Source organism: Hyla sarda, chromosome 8 (assembly GCF_029499605.1).
Source record: "Hyla sarda isolate aHylSar1 chromosome 8, aHylSar1.hap1, whole genome shotgun sequence".
Classification (NCBI taxonomy): Eukaryota; Metazoa; Chordata; class Amphibia; order Anura; family Hylidae; genus Hyla; species Hyla sarda.
Window position 1 is genome coordinate 91,333,586 of NC_079196.1, and position 14,685 is coordinate 91,348,270.

The following is a 14,685-nucleotide window of genomic DNA, read 5'->3' on the forward strand; positions in this document are numbered from 1 at the left end:
CACTGTCAGCTTGTGTACTGCTACTGTCAGTGAAGACAAGCTGGGAGTTGTAGTCTTTCTAATGTTAGGGGAGATGTGAGCAGACAGAATACTGAGGGAGTGGGCAGACACTGGCACAGTGAGGCTACGCCCCTCCCTTTGAGAGGAATTCAGACTAGTGAGCTGAATTAAAGTGTAATAAAAAATAAATAAAGGTGCTAGACAAATTAAATTGTCACGATGCCGGCTGGCAGGTAGTGGATCCTCTGTGCCAGAGAGGGATTGGCGTGGACCGTGCTAGTGGATCGGTTCTAAGCCACTACTGGTTTTCACCAGAGCCCGCCGCAAAGCGGGATGGTCTTGCTGCGGCGGTAGTGACCAGGTCGTATCCACTAGCAACGGCTCACCTCTCTGGCTGCTGAAGATAGGCGCGGTACAAGGGAGTAGACAGAAGCAAGGTCGGACGTAGCAGAAGGTCGGGGCAGGCAGCAAGGATCGTAGTCAGGGGCAACGGCAGGAGGTCTGGAACACAGGCTAGGAACTCACAAGGAAACGCTTTCACTGGCACAATGGCAACAAGATCCGGCAAGGAAGTGCAGGGGAAGTGAGGTGATATAGGGAAGTGCACAGGTGAAGACACTAATTGGAATCACTGCGCCAATCAGCGGCGCAGTGGCCCTTTAAATCGCAAAGACCCGGCGCGCGCGCGCCCTAGGGAGCGGGGCCGCGCGCGCCGGGACAGGACCGAGGGAGAGCGAGTCAGGTACGGGAGCCGGGGTGCGCATCGCGAGCGGGCGCTACCCGCATCGCGAATCGCACCCCGGCTGGAAGCGGAATCGCAGCGCCCCGGGTCAGTGGATCTGACCGGAGCGCTGCAGCGGGAAGAGTGTAGCGAGCGCTCCGGGGAGGAGCGGGGACCCGGAGCGCTCAGCGTAACAGTACCCCCCCCTTGGGTCTCCCCTCTTCTTAGAACCTGAGAACCTGAGGAGCAGACTTTTGTCTAGGATGTTGTCCTCAGGTTCCCAGGATCTCTCTTCAGGACCACAACCCTCCCAGTCCACTAAAAAAAAAGTTTTCCCTCTGATCTTTTTAGAAGCTAAGATTTCTTTGACAGAAAAGATGTCCGAGGAGCCGGAAACAGGAGTGGGAGGAACAGATTTGGGAGAAAAACGGTTGAGGATGAGTGGTTTAAGAAGAGAGACGTGAAAGGCATTAGGGATACGAAGAGAAGGAGGAAGAAGAAGTTTGTAAGAGACAGGATTCATTTGACACAAAATTTTGAAAGGACCAAGATAGCGTGGTCCCAACTTGTAGCTAGGGACACGGAAGCGGACATATTTAGCGGAGAGCCATACCTTGTCTCCAGGGGAAAAAACGGGAGGAGCTCTTCTTTTCTTATCCGCGAACTTCTTCATGCGTGATGAAGCCTGTAAGAGAGAATTTTGGGTCTCTCTCCATATGGTGGAAAGGTCACGAGAAATTTCATCCACAGCGGGCAGACCAGAGGGCAAGGGAGTAGGGAGGGGGGGAAGAGGGTGACGGCCGTACACCACGAAAAATGGGGATTTGGAGGAAGATTCAGAGACTCTGAAGTTGTACGAGAATTCGGCCCATGGAAGGAGATCTGCCCAGTCATCCTGGCGGGAGGAAACAAAATGTCGCAAATAATCACCCAAGACCTGGTTAATTCTTTCTACTTGTCCATTGGACTGGGGATGATATGCAGAAGAAAAATGTAATTTAATCTTGAGTTGTTTACAGAGAGCCCTCCAGAATTTAGACACGAATTGGACGCCTCTATCCGAGACGATCTGCGTAGGCAACCCGTGAAGACGAAAAATGTGTACAAAAAATTGTTTAGCCAACTGAGGCGCTGAAGGAAGACCAGGAAGAGGGATGAAATGTGCCATTTTGGAGAATCGATCAACGACCACCCAAATAACAGTGTTGCCACGGGAAGGGGGTAAATCAGTAATAAAATCCATACCAATCAGAGACCAAGGCTGTTCGGGGACAGGCAGGGGATGAAGAAAACCAGCGGGCTTCTGGCGAGGAGTCTTATCCCGGGCACAGATAGTGCAGGCTCGCACAAAGTCCACAACATCCGTCTCCAGAGTCGGCCACCAATAGAAGCGGGAGATGAGTTGCACAGATTTCTTGATGCCCACATGACCTGCGAGATGGGAGGAGTGACCCCATTTGAGGATTCCGAGGCGTTGGCGTGGAGAAACAAAGGTGTTTCCTGGAGGAGTTTGTCTGATGGAGGCAGGAGAAGTGGAGATCAGGCAGTCAGGTGGAATGATGTGTTGCGGAGAGAGTTCAACTTCTGAGGCATCCGAGGAACGAGAGAGAGCATCGGCCCTAATGTTCTTATCGGCAGGACGAAAGTGAATCTCAAAATTAAATCGGGCAAAGAACAGAGACCACCGGGCCTGGCGAGGATTCAGCCGTTGGGCAGACTGGAGGTAGGAGAGGTTCTTGTGGTCGGTGTAAATAATAACTGGAAATCTTGATCCCTCCAGCAGATGCCTCCATTCCTCAAGTGCTAATTTAATGGCTAGAAGCTCTCGATCCCCGATGGAGTAGTTCCTCTCCGCCGGAGAGAAGGTCCTAGAAAAAAAACCACAAGTGACAGCATGCCCGGAAGAATTTTTTTGTAGAAGAACAGCTCCAGCTCCCACTGAGGAGGCATCAACCTCCAATAGGAAGGGTTTGGAAGGGTCAGGTCTGGAGAGCACGGGAGCCGAAGAAAAGGCAGACTTGAGTCGTTTAAAGGCGTCTTCCGCTTGAGGAGGCCAGGACTTGGGATCGGCATTTTTTTTGGTTAAAGCCACGATAGGAGCCACAACGGTAGAAAAATGTGGAATAAATTGCCTGTAATAATTGGCGAACCCCAAAAAGCGTTGGATAGCACGGAGTCCAGAGGGGCGTGGCCAATCTAAGACGGCAGAGAGTTTGTCTGGATCCATTTGTAGTCCCTGGCCAGAGACCAAATAACCTAGAAAAGGAAGAGATTGGCATTCAAACAGACATTTCTCAATTTTGGCATAGAGTTGATTGTCACGAAGTCTCTGAAGAACCATACGGACATGCTGGCGGTGTTCTTCTAGATTGGCAGAAAAAATTAGGATATCGTCCAGATAGACAACAACACAGGAGTATAACAGATCACGAAAAATTTCATTAACAAAGTCTTGGAAGACAGCAGGGGCGTTGCACAGGCCAAAGGGCATGACCAGATACTCAAAGTGTCCATCCCTGGTGTTAAATGCCGTTTTCCACTCATCCCCCTCTCTGATGCGGATGAGGTTATAGGCGCCTCTTAAGTCCAATTTAGTAAAGATGCGGGCACCTTGGAGGCGATCAAAGAGTTCAGAGATGAGGGGTAGGGGGTAGCGGTTCTTAACCGTGATTTTATTAAGACCGCGGTAGTCAATGCAAGGACGTAGGGAGCCATCTTTTTTGGACACAAAGAAAAATCCGGCTCCGGCAGGAGAGGAGGATTTACGGATAAAGCCCTTTTTTAAATTTTCCTGGACGTATTCCGACATGGCAAGAGTCTCTGGGGCAGAGAGAGGATAAATTCTGCCCCGGGGTGGAGTAGTGCCCGGGAGGAGGTCGATAGGACAATCATAAGGCCTGTGAGGAGGTAGAGTCTCAGCTTGTTTTTTGCAGAAAACATCCGCGAAGTCCATATAGGCCTTAGGGAGACCGGTTACTGGAGGAACCACAGAGTCACGGCAAGGGTTACTGGGAACCGGTTTTAGACAGTCCTTGGAACAAGAGGGCCCCCAACTCTTGATCTCCCCAGTGGACCAATCCAGGGTTGGGGAATGAAGTTGAAGCCAGGGAAGTCCAAGGAGAATTTCCGAGGTGCAATTGGGGAGGACCAAAAGTTCAATCCTCTCGTGATGAGATCCGATGCTCATAAGAAGGGGCTCCGTGCGGAAACGTATGGTACAGTCCAATCTTTCATTGTTTACACAATTGATGTAAAGGGGTCTGGCGAGACAGGTCACTGGGATGTTGAACCTTTTGACGAGAGAGGCCACAATAAAATTTCCTGCAGATCCAGAGTCCAAGAAGGCCACAGTAGAGAAGGAGAAGGCAGAGGCAGACATCCGCACAGGCACAGTAAGACGTGGAGAAGCAGAGTAGACATCAAGGACTGTCTCACCTTTGTGCGGAGTCAGCGTACGTCTTTCCAGGCGGGGAGGACGGATAGGACAATCCCTCAGGAAGTGTTCGGTACTAGCACAGTACAGGCAGAGGTTCTCCATGCGGCGTCGTGTCCTCTCTTGAGGTGTCAGGCGAGACCGGTCGCCCTGCATAGCCTCCACGGCGGGAGGCACAGGAACAGATTGCAGGGGACCAGAGGAGAGAGGAGCCGAGGAGAAGAAACGCCTCGTGCGAACAGAGTCCATATCTTGGCGGAGCTCCTGACGCCTTTCGGAAAAACGCATGTCAATGCGAGTGGCTAGGTGAATAAGTTCATGTAGATTAGCAGGAATTTCTCGTGCGGCCAGAACATCTTTAATGTTGCTGGATAGGCCTTTTTTAAAGGTCGCGCAGAGGGCCTCATTATTCCAGGATAATTCTGAAGCAAGAGTACGGAATTGTACGGCATACTCGCCAACGGAAGAATTACCCTGGACCAGGTTCAACAGGGCAGTCTCAGCAGAAGAGGCTCGGGCAGGTTCCTCAAAGACACTTCGGATTTCCGAGAAGAAGGAGTGTACAGAGGCAGTGACGGGGTCATTGCGGTCCCAGAGCGGTGTGGCCCAAGACAGGGCTTTTCCAGAGAGAAGGCTGACTACGAAAGCCACCTTAGACCTTTCAGTGGGAAACAGGTCCGACATCATCTCCAGATGCAGGGAACATTGGGAAAGAAAGCCACGGCAAAACTTAGAGTCCCCATCAAATTTATCCGGCAAGGATAGGCGTAGACCAGGAGCGGCCACTCGCTGCGGAGGAGGTGCAGGAGCTGGCGGAGGAGATGACTGCTGAAGCTGTGGTAGTAGCTGCTGTAGCATCACGGTCAGTTGAGACAGCTGTTGGCCTTGTTGCGCTATCTGTTGTGACTGCTGGGCGACCACCGTGGTAAGGTCAGCGACAACTGGCAGAGGAACTTCAGCGGGATCCATGGCCGGATCTACTGTCACGATGCCGGCTGGCAGGTAGTGGATCCTCTGTGCCAGAGAGGGATTGGCGTGGACCGTGCTAGTGGATCGGTTCTAAGCCACTACTGGTTTTCACCAGAGCCCGCCGCAAAGCGGGATGGTCTTGCTGCGGCGGTAGTGACCAGGTCGTATCCACTAGCAACGGCTCACCTCTCTGGCTGCTGAAGATAGGCGCGGTACAAGGGAGTAGACAGAAGCAAGGTCGGACGTAGCAGAAGGTTGGGGCAGGCAGCAAGGATCGTAGTCAGGGGCAACGGCAGGAGGTCTGGAACACAGGCTAGGAACTCACAAGGAAACGCTTTCACTGGCACAATGGCAACAAGATCCGGCAAGGAAGTGCAGGGGAAGTGAGGTGATATAGGGAAGTGCACAGGTGAAGACACTAATTGGAATCACTGCGCCAATCAGCGGCGCAGTGGCCCTTTAAATCGCAAAGACCCGGCGCGCGCGCGCCCTAGGGAGCGGGGCCGCGCGCGCCGGGACAGGACCGAGGGAGAGCGAGTCAGGTACGGGAGCCGGGGTGCGCATCGCGAGCGGGCGCTACCCGCATCGCGAATCGCACCCCGGCTGGAAGCGGAATCGCAGCGCCCCGGGTCAGTGGATCTGACCGGAGCGCTGCAGCGGGAAGAGTGTAGCGAGCGCTCCGGGGAGGAGCGGGGACCCGGAGCGCTCAGCGTAACATAAATGTACATGGTCAGGAATAGGTACTAAGTGACATATAAAAAAAAAGAATGTTTTGTTGGATCTGACGGGTACACTTTAACACTTGTTAGGGTGCATTCACACCGTGATTTGTTAATATGGTCACTGGATTCAGCTGGGGGATGTGAAAACCTGGTGCTCACGTACCCCAGCCGGACCCAGCCCGCATTTAAATTCATTTCGATGAGCCGCCTGGAGTCAGATAGTGACTGCGGTCCGCTAATTTTTGCCTCATATCTGGTTTTGTGACCAGACTGAAAACCGTAGTACACAACGGTTTTCAATCTGGTCACAAAACCGGATAAGGGGCAAAAATGAGCCAACTGGAGTCACTGTCACTCATCTGACTCTGGTAGGCTGATTCATATGAATGAGATGTGGGCCTGGTCCGACTGGGGTACAGGAGCACCCGGTTTTCACATCCCCTAGCTGATTCCAGTGACCATATTAACAAATCACGGTGTGAATGCACCCTAAGCCATAGTACGCTTTGGTTATATAATCATGTGAGACTTGTGACCGCTTTCTGGATGTCAGCAGCCCTGTGCAATTTTGTGTAATTTTACTTACATCAGACCATTGACAGAGCAGGCAAGAAGAGACCTTAAAGTGTACCTGTTAGGAGATTAAAATAAAATGGTCCAGGGTTACTCTTTAACTTTATTTGATATTCCAGCTTTACCTCTTAACAACATTCTCCAGGCAGTGATGGACTTTAATCCTACTGCATTATGCTGCATTTTTGCTGTACACAATATTTCAGCTGCATTAATATTCATATGGCTGCATGTGAGAGGGTTTGGTTTGTCATTGCAAGTTGGTGTTACAAACAAGAAAGAGAATTTTTTTAATTGCCTTTTATATCCTGTAGCGCAAAGCGCAAAAATAGGGACTTTGAAAAGTTATGTATGTAATACAACTTACTATGAAGATGCGATGTTCTGTGCTAGTGTTCAGAGTTTCAGTCTTGAGAATCTCACCCAATAAGGCTCTGTACCGATGTACTCCTTTTCATACTGTCCTCCAGATGATGTGGATATAGCGCTGTTCTTGTAGGTAATGCTTGATAGTCCGAGTTTTGGGAGGTTTGGGAGACAGCCCTGGCCGGCGGCCTAATGTGAACCTGAAGGGTCAGAAAGGCTTCCAACGCATTTCAAAGGCAAATACGGCCTCCTTACCTACCTTACTACACTGCTCAAAAAAAAAAAACAGGGAACACTTAAACAACTCAATGTAACGCCAAGTCAATCACACTTTTGTGAAATCACACTGTCCACTCAGGAAGCAACACTGATTGACAATCAATTTCACATGCTGTTGTGCAAATGGAACAGACAACAGGTGGAAATTACAGGCAAATAGCAAGACACCCCCAATAAATTAGGGATTCTGCAGGTGGTGACCACAGACCATGTGGTCCAATGCTTCCTGGCTGATGTTTTGGCCACTTTCGAATGCTGGCAGTGCTTTTACTCTAGTGGTAGCATGAGACAAAGTCTACACCCCACACAAGTGGCTCAGGTAGTGCAGCTCATCCAGGATGGCACATCAATGTGAGCTGTGGCAAGAAGGTTTGCTGTGTCTGTCAGCGTTGTGTCCAGCATGAAAGCGCTACCAGGAGACAGGACAGTACATCAGGAGACGTGGAGGAGGCCGTAGGAGGGTAACAGCTCAAAAGCAGGACCGCTACCTCTGCCTCTGCGCAAGGAGGAGCAGAAGGAGAACTGCCATAGCCCTGCATAAAAAGCCTCCAGCAGACCACAAATGTTCATGTGTCCACTCAAATAGTCAGCAACAGGCTCCATGAGGGTGGTATTAGGGCTGACATTCACAGGTGGGGGTTGTGCTTACAGCTGTTACGCCTAGCGCTCCGGGTCCCCGCTCCTCCCCGGAGCGCGTACGGCGTCTCTCTCTCCGCAGCGCCCCGGTCGGTCCCGCTGACCGGGAGCGCTGCACTGTCATGGCCGTCGGGGATGCGATTCGCACAGCGGGACGCGCCCGCTCGCGAATCGCATCCCAGGTCACTTACCCGTTCCCGTCCCCTGCTGTCATGTGCTGGCGCGCGCGGCTCCGCTCTCTAGGGCGCGCGCGCGCCAGCTCCCTGAGACTTAAAGGGCCAGTGCACCAATGATTGGTGCCTGGTCCAATTACCTTAATTGGCTTCCACCTGGTCCCTGACTATATCTGACCTCCTCCCATGCACTCCCTTGCCGGATCTTGTTGCCCTTGTGCCTAGTGAAAGCGTTTTGTGTGTCCAAAGCCTGTGTACCAGAACTTCTGCTATCCACCCTGACTACGAACCTTGCTGCCTGCCCCGACCTTCTGCTACGTCCGACCTTGCTTCTGTCTACTCCCTTGTACCGCGCCTATCTTCAGCAGCCAGAGAGGTTGAGCCGTTGCTAGTGGATACGACCTGGTCACTACCGCCGCAGCAAGACCATCCCGCTTTGCGGCGGGCCCTGGTGAAAACCAGTAGTGACTTAGAACCGGTCCACTAGCACGGTCCACGCCAATCCCTCTCTGGCACAGAGGATCCACCTCCTACCAGCCGGCATCGTGACAGTAGATCCGGCCATGGATTCCGCTGAAGTTCCTCTGCCAGTTGTCGCCGACCTTCCCACACTGGTCGCCCAGCAAGCCCGACAGATCACCCAGCAAGCCCAACAGATTGCCCAGCAAGCCCAACAGATTGCCCAACAAGACCACCAGCTGTCGTACTTGACCACCATGACTCAGCAACTCCAGTCGCAGCTACAGCAGATTCAGTCTCAGCTACAGCAGCAGCAACCATCTCCTCCGCCAGCTCCTGCACCTCTTCCGCAGCGAGTGGCCACTCCTAGCCTCCGCCTGTCCTTGCCGGACAAATTTAATGGGGACTCTAAGTTTTGCCGTGGCTTTCTTTCGCAATGTTCCCTGCACTTGGAGATGATGTCGGATCAGTTTCCTACTGAAAGGTCTAAGGTGGCTTTCGTAGTCAGCCTTCTGTCTGGAAAAGCCCTGTCATGGGCCACACCGCTCTGGGACCGCGATGACCCCGTCACTGCCTCTGTACACTCCTTCTTCTCGGAAATTCGAAGTGTCTTTGAGGAACCTGCCCGAGCCTCTTCTGCTGAGACTGCCCTGCTGAACCTGGTCCAGGGTAATTCTTCCGTGGGCGAGTACGCCATACAATTCCGTACTCTTGCTTCTGAACTTTCCTGGAATAATGAGGCCCTCTGCGCGACCTTTAAAAAAGGCCTATCCAGCAACATTAAAGATGTTCTGGCCGCACGAGATACTCCTGCTGACCTGCATGAACTCATTCATCTAGCCACTCGCATTGACATGCGTTTTTCTGAGAGGCATCAAGAGCTCCGCCAGGAAAAAGACTTAGATCTCTGGACACCTCTCCCACAGTCTCCATTGCAATCTGCGCCTAGGCCTCCCGCCGAGGAGGCCATGCAAGTGGACCGGTCTCGCCTGACCCTGGAAGAGAGGAATCGCCGTAAGGAAGAGAATCTTTGTCTGTACTGTGCCAGTACCGAACATTTTTTGGTGGATTGCCCCATCCGTCCTCCACGTCTGGGAAACGCACGCTCGCACCCAGCTCTCATGGGTGTGGCGTCTCTTGATGCTAAGTCGGCTTCTCCACGTCTCACGGTGCCTGTACGGATTTCGCCTTCAGCCAGCTCTTCCCTCTCAGCCGTGGCCTGCCTGGACTCTGGTGCCTCTGGGAATTTTATTCGGGAGTCCTTGGTGAATAAATTCCGCATCCCGGTGACCCGTCTTGTCAAGCCACTCCACATTTCCGCGGTCAACGGAGCCAGGTTGGATTGCACCGTGCGTTTCCGCACGAAGCCCCTCCTAATGTGCATCGGACCTCATCATGAGAAAATTGAGTTTTTGGTCCTCTCCAATTGCACTTCTGAAATTCTCCTTGGACTACCCTGGCTTCAACACCATTCCCCAACCCTGGATTGGTCCACAGGGGAGATCAAGAGCTGGGGTACCTCTTGCTTCAAGGACTGCCTTAAACCGGTTCCCAGTACTCCCTGCCGTGACCCTGTGGTTCCCCCTGTATCCGGTCTCCCTAAGGTCGTTATGGACTCTGCCCGCCTTAAGAAGTGCCTCTCCCCCCCTCCCAGTCCAGTCAGGCAAGCCTCGGTGCCTCCTCATGGCCCTCGTCCTGGTGTCACACTGCCCCGTGCCAGGCCTCGCCCTCTGCCCTCCCTCCCCATTCCCACTCCTGCTGTACTGCCTGCCGTTGAGGAATCCCTCCATCCTTTCCCGGTGTCTTCATCCCAGGGGGGGCAGTTACCGGACAAAGAGAAGGGGAGACCTAAGGGGGGGGGTACTGTTACGCCTAGCGCTCCGGGTCCCCGCTCCTCCCCGGAGCGCGTACGGCGTCTCTCTCTCCGCAGCGCCCCGGTCGGTCCCGCTGACCGGGAGCGCTGCACTGTCATGGCCGTCGGGGATGCGATTCGCACAGCGGGACGCGCCCGCTCGCGAATCGCATCCCAGGTCACTTACCCGTTCCCGTCCCCTGCTGTCATGTGCTGGCGCGCGCGGCTCCGCTCTCTAGGGCGCGCGCGCGCCAGCTCCCTGAGACTTAAAGGGCCAGTGCACCAATGATTGGTGCCTGGTCCAATTACCTTAATTGGCTTCCACCTGGTCCCTGACTATATCTGACCTCCTCCCATGCACTCCCTTGCCGGATCTTGTTGCCCTTGTGCCTAGTGAAAGCGTTTTGTGTGTCCAAAGCCTGTGTACCAGAACTTCTGCTATCCACCCTGACTACGAACCTTGCTGCCTGCCCCAACCTTCTGCTACGTCCGACCTTGCTTCTGTCTACTCCCTTGTACCGCGCCTATCTTCAGCAGCCAGAGAGGTTGAGCCGTTGCTAGTGGATACGACCTGGTCACTACCGCCGCAGCAAGACCATCCCGCTTTGCGGCGGGCCCTGGTGAAAACCAGTAGTGACTTAGAACCGGTCCACTAGCACGGTCCACGCCAATCCCTCTCTGGCACAGAGGATCCACCTCCTGCCAGCCGGCATCGTGACAACAGCCCAACACCACGCAGGACGTTTGGCATTTGTCAGAGAACACCAAGATCGGCAAATTCGCCACTGGCGCCCTGTGCTCTTCACAGATTAAAAAGAAAAAGAAAAATCTCCGATAGCGGACACACCTCCCTATTCAAACTTCCCTCCAGGACAATCCACGCATCAGCGTGTTCACACTTACTTCACCGAGGGGAGTTTTCCCTTTGTTCAAAACTCCCCTCGTGCCGGCAAGCTTGTCGTCCCACTCTGAGGCTCCAGCAGTTGCAAAGCAGGTAAGTTGTCTCTGTATATCCTCCGTCCACCCACTGTAACAACTTTCTGCTACTGTCTAATACTTAAACAAACTGCAATCTCTCACAGGTTAAAGATAAGAGATTACATTTATTTTGGACAAGACAAGATAAGAGATTACATTTATTTTGGACAAGACATAAAAGCAATAAAAGATTCGACTCGTTGCGGAGGGGCTCCTCCTTCCTCAGGGATTACTGCACACATGAGCACCTTTTCCTATTAACCCTTTTTAACCCGGAAATTACGTCATATTGCACAGACCATTCTCTATACATATTATCACGCTACTTGCACCAAAGGATATAATTCAAACACATTAATTGTGCACATCAGTATAAAAGATAGATATAGTCATAAGTGTACATAGATGATAAATTGTAATAAAAATTAATATTAATACAATAATAAATACCTATAATAATAATGATAATGAATTATAAATTAAACCCTCTCTCTCATTTCATTAAAACCTTTTGGGGATAAAGTGTCAAGCTTAAAAATATAAAAACTTTCCCTCTTGCACAGTGTGGAGAACTTCTCAGTCTTGGCTCAACCTGTTCCATAGGTGTTACTTTTAAAAGATCCGGATCCCCATTGTGCACCAGGGAAAAGTGTCGGGACACTGGGCACTTTTCCCAACATTGTGTGTCCCGGCACTTTTCCCTGGTGCAAAATGGGGATCCGGATCTTTTAAAAGTAACACCTATGGAACAGGTTGAGCCAGGACTGAGAAGGTTCTCCACACTGTGCAAGAGGGAAAGTTTTTATATTTTTAAGCTTGACACTTTATCCCCAAAAGGTTTTAATGAAATGAGAGAGAGGGTTGAATTTATAATTCATTATCATTATTATTATAGGTATTTATTATTGTATTAATATTCATTTTTATTACAATTTATCATCTATGTACACTTATGACTATGTCTATCTTTTATACTGATGTGCACAATTAATGTGTTTGAATTATATCCTTTGGTGCAAGTAGCGTGATAATATGTATAGAGAATGGTCTGTGCAATATGACGTAATTTTCGGGTTAAAAAGGGTTAATAGGAAAAGGTGCTCATGTGTGCAGTAATCCCTGAGGAAGGAGGAGCCCCTCCGCAACGCGTTGGATCTTTTATTGTTTTTATGTCTTGTCCAAAATAAATGTAATCTCTTATCTTTAACCTTTGAGAGATTGCAGTTTGTTTAAGTATTAGACAGTAGCAGAAAGTTGTTACAGTGGGTGGACGGAGGATATACAGAGACAACTTATCTGCTTTGCAACTGCTGGAGCCTCAGAGTGGGACGACAAGCTTGCCGTCACGAGGGGAGTTTTGAACAAAGGGAAAACTCCCCTCGGTGAAGTGTGAACACGCTGATGCGTGGATTGTCCTGGGGGGAAGTTTGAATAGGGAGGTGTGTCTGCTGTCAGAGTTTTTTCTTTTTCTTTGTAGTTTTACCAGCTGGTGAATTCTGTGGATTCCCCAGGAGAAAGACAAGCGGATACGCAATAACCTCCAGTGAGATATGCTTGATTGTAACAGTGAGTGGTCATTTCTACTTTGGCCACTCACGAAGTGTAAGTCTTTTTGCTAGTAAACCAATTGGAGTCTTCATCATATATGCTTTGAACTAAAGACTTCTCCCAAAGTGCATTTTCTCTTGTGTTTATCCTTCACAGATTAAAGCAGGTTCACACTGAGAACATGTGACAGACGTGAAAGAGACGCCGTGGAGAACGTTCTGCTGCCTGCAACATCCTCCAGCATGACCGGTTTTGCAGTGAGTCAGTAATGGTGTGGGGTGGCATTTCTTTGGGGGAGGCACGGCCCTCCATGTGCTTGCCAGAAGTAGCCTGACTGCTATTAGGTACCGAGATGAGATCCTTAGAACCCTTGTGAGACCATATGCTGGTGCCGTTGGCCCTGAGTTCCTCCTAATGCAAGACAATACTAGACCTCATGTGGCTGGAGTGTGTCAGCAGTAGAGATGTTGCGAATTGTTCGCCGGCGAACAGTTCCCGGCGAATTTAGTATGATCGCGTTCGCATCGCCGGGCGAACATATGTGAAGTTCGATTCGCCCCCTATACTTTAACATTGCAGTAAACTTTGACCCTGTGAATCATAGTCAGCAGACACATTACAGCCAATCAGCAGCAGTCCCTCCCTTCCAGACCCTCCTACCTCTTGCACGGACGCCATTTTACCCTCATTCGGCATGCTGCAGGCTTAGGAAGTGGAGGGTCAGAGAAGCTGCTCCTGCTGTATAGGGAAAGCGATAGCTAGGTTGCTTCTAGGTGGTGTATTCAGGGTCCAGTGTACTCCTAAAGCACTAGTGTAAAACTTAAGTTCCTTCAAGCAACTAACTACTACAGCATTCAAAGGGCTGAAAGATATCAGTCCGTGTGTTTTGCAACAGCTGGAGGCACCATGGTTGGGGACCACTGCTTAAAAGGGGAACTCCGCTGGCAAGCTTTTTTTCTTTAAAGCAACTAACTACTACAGTATTCAAAGGGCTGCAATATATCAGTCCGTGTGTTTTGAAACAGCTGGAGGCACCCTGGTTGGGGACCACTGCATAAAAGGGGAACTCCGCTGGCAAGCTTTTTTGCTCATTGTCACACTAGTGCAAATCATATTTGGTGTGACAGTTGTGCAAATTAAAAAAAATTGCACAACTGTCACAAATTTTCCAGCCAGGTGTACATGCTTAATTTTTCTGGCCTCTGCTGCTGCACTTTTTCTGGTGCTGCAATTTTTCTGGCCGCTGTTACAGCTGTGGCTGCGACAATACCCAATTTTTCATCCATGTGTACATGCCTAATTTTCCTGGTACTCTCTGCTGACATCTCTGTCCATTTTAGTGGATATTAGATGTATGATAAGGGTAGCATGGTGGCTCAGAGGTTAGCACTGCTGCCTTGCAGCGCTGGGGCCTTGGGTTCAAATCCCACTATGTTATGTTCGCGACATCACTAGTCAGCAGTTCCTGCAAGAGGAAGGCATTGATGCTATGGACTGGCCCGCCCATTCCCCTAGACCTGAATCCAATTAAGCACATCTGGGACATCATGTCTCGCTCCATCCACCAATGCCATGTTGCGCCCGCCACAGACTGTCCAGGCCACCTCATCAGGAGCATGCCGAGGCATTGTAGGGAGATCATACGGGCACGTGGAGGCCACACACACTACTGAGCCTCATTTTGACTGGTTTTAAGGACATTACATCAAAGTTGGATCAGCCTGTAGTGTGGTTTTCCACTTTGATTTTGAGTGTGACCCCATATCCAGACCTCCATGAATTGATAAATTTGATTTCCCTTGATAATTTTGTGTGATTTTGTTGTCACAACATCCAACTATGTAAAGACGAAATATTTCATATGATTAGTTAATTCATTCAGATCTAGGATGTGTTATCTTAGTGTTCTCTTTATTTTTTTGAACAGTGTACAATTACTACCTTCAAAAGCGCTGTTGAAATTACCATTAAACAAT